The following is a 3,006-nucleotide window of genomic DNA, read 5'->3' on the forward strand; positions in this document are numbered from 1 at the left end:
TAGACACACATTTAAACTCCATAAAACTCAAGGAGAAAACTGTCTTCCAAATATCAGCACAAAAAGATATTCACAATGAAAACATGAATGAACATGGGAAAGCGTGGCTAAATATCCTCAAATTCTGAGAACAGTGCACTTTCAGACTAGAATTATAGCCCCAGTCAAATGTGAGAGCAAAGGGAAAATAATTTATTCATGGAAGAGACTAGAACTTTCATAATCTAAGTATACTATAAAAATATATTCATACAGATATAGCTCTAGCAAAATGAAGTTATTTAACATTAGGAATGACAACTGAAAATAATGACAAATGAGAAGAATGAAGAATGGGAAAATACAAAATATTGAAGTGCAATCTAAATGAAACAAAAGTGCAATTTATACTGATAGCTTCAAATATTTATAGGATGTGTGAATGCATTTTCTTCTACATGGTTTCAAATACAGTTTCATTGTTTTATAAATGAGACATGCATGTACATATTCATAATATTGAGTGTGATTATTGCTTTCTGTTTTGAAAAGCAAAATATAGGCAAAGCTCAGATAATTCAGTTGCTATTTAATGAAAAGGGAATATATAAACATGGTCATTGTGAAACAGAATGTTTTTAGTAATTGGAAGGGAGGAGAATGAAATAATACAGTCCTTATTATCCTTTCTTTTACAACAAGAAAGTCATCATAGCTACTCTTAAAGCTTGCTAAATCAAGAAATTGGAATTGAAGTTTAATATTTTACTTTAAATGTCAATCTCTGAAAAAAAATAGTAATATATCCTATCATTTCAAGGACAGAAAGTGGAAGACAGTTAGGAAGTTACATATGAATTGATTTTCAAAAGCAGTAGGATAATAAAGCTTGTCTAGAAAATGAAAACCGCAAATTGAGATATACATAATTTTTAAATGATATCCTATGGAAAACTAAAGCCAGATGTATGCTCTAGATTGGGGTTGAAAAGGAGTTTCTCTCATTATATTTGGACTATTGTCATTGCAAGAAGAACCTTTCATTTTTTAACCTATAAAATAAGAATTAAATAGCACCAAACATCTATCTCAATGTAATGTTAACAACCATAAGGCGTTATTTCATGTATAAACATATTTTTTCCATTTTTTAAAGAGACCTATATATTACTTACCATTTTATGTCACCTACAGAAATTCACTAATAATATGCCTTAGTAGTAATCATTATCTATCTTAGTAAAGATAGATGCTATGAGATTAAATAGTACTTATAGAATCAAATTATTCCTGTTTCTAGCTACCCATTCTTGGAATAAGCAATTGGCTTGCTTCTTTGAAAAGTAGAACTTCTAACATGCTAAGGAGTGTGAGGCAAACTACAAGTTTATTAAAGTGGAGTACAATAGACCTCTAAAATACAAGAGCAGAATTTGAACATGGGGAGAATTTAGAGTTTGGTGATATGTGAGGGTCAAGAGAGAAAGTCTAGTAATATTTCAGAAAGAGTTTATTTAGCCTCAGGGTTTAAGTGTTAAAGAGATTCTCACTCAAGAGCCAAGCTCAAGTTTCTTTTTTAGGTCATCCCTAAAATCTTGATTTTTAGAAACACATATAGACACGTTCATATGAAAGATTATATTTGTTATATTTCTTGCAATACAAACAGTACACCTATTATGATTAACCCTTTCAGAAATTTATGTTGGATTTTATCTTTAACAGGATGTTGTATATGCATAACTTTGGTGTGGGTTTTGTTTTTATCCTTACAGAGATGTATAATTTTATGTCTGATCCAATTTTTCTTCCCAATTTACATTTACAATGAATTTCAGTTTTGGGCCTATGTGAATTTGTTGAAAGGATTAAATAGGAATAATTTTATAAATTTCTAATAAGTGGTCAAATAAAATTTTCACATGTACCCACTAATTCAAACTTATTGATTATTTAGCCATTCTGCAACTTTTTATAATATGCCTATCATGAAATTGATAATTTCTATAATTTTCCTTGATTGTTCTTTGTCAAATCTGAGCTATTAATTTAAATTGATATATGCTAGATGCATATAAGTGGGCCCAAGTTATAACTTTTATTAATTCACTGTATCAATCTGATAGCTTTGGCTTGAAAGCAACTTTCTAGTTTATTATTCCAAAATTTTTATAAGCACAAGTCAGGCAAACATGTTTCAATGTTAATTTTGTAAACTTAATATTATCCTGTTAAGCTATAATTTAATATATTCTTTCTTAATTCAATATATACAACTAGTTTAACATTTTGAGCAAATATTGCTATTTTAGTGAATATAAACTTTCTTTTGTATACTTACCAAAGTAATATTTAGTTTGAATAAGCTTCAAAAGCTTTTCAAAAAAATTTTTAAAATATTGGTAGGTTCACTAAAATAATCAAATTCATTGCCACCATCCCAAGTGTAAATTCTTTTCTCTTTCTTTTTCTCTTTTCTTATTTAGGGGGAAGTGTGAACACAGTCCCCCACTACTATAAATTATGCAGTCGAGTTTCCCACATTTGGGGAAATCTCGGGGGTCAGAACATCTGGAATGCAATGGATAAACCTGGCCCTGGGAAAACACCTTCGTGATCATGGTGTCTCCCCTGCCAGCTAAATATGAAAATTCTTAAATGGTTATATATGTGTGTGTATGTGTGTGTGTGCCTATAAATACATACATAATTTTTCTTTTCTTTCTGCCATACTGGGCTTGAACTCAGGACCTATAATAGGCAAGCACTCTACCACCTGAGTCACATCCCTAGTTCCTTTTGCCTTTAATTATTTTTCAGCTATGTAATTCTTTTTGGCCTAGGCCAATCTCAGGACCTTTGTCTTACCACCTTTGCCTTACAGGGGGCTAGAATTTCAGGCTGACACTGCCAAGGCTTTAAGAAGTTATATTCTATTTTGTAAGTTTCTTGGCTTGGCAGGATTAGGTTAAACTTGAGATCTGATCCTCCTGCCTCAGCCTCCTGACAGTGAAAGCTGTGTTACCT

At 31.0% G+C, this 3,006-nt stretch overlaps 1 non-coding gene across 1 annotated transcript; it reads right to left on the reverse strand.

The window, feature by feature from the left end:
• Nucleotides 1-2,462: 2,462 nt before the first annotated feature.
• LOC150050066 (U1 spliceosomal RNA) lies at nt 2,463-2,625 on the reverse strand. The gene has a single exon (XR_016538780.1). It is a non-coding gene; the product is annotated as a U1 spliceosomal RNA (small nuclear RNA).
• Nucleotides 2,626-3,006: the final 381 nt, after the last annotated feature.

This window comes from Megascapheus bottae, chromosome 18 (assembly GCF_031878675.1).
Source record: "Megascapheus bottae isolate mThoBot1 chromosome 18, mThoBot2.hap1, whole genome shotgun sequence".
NCBI lineage: Eukaryota > Metazoa > Chordata > Mammalia > Rodentia > Geomyidae > Megascapheus > Megascapheus bottae.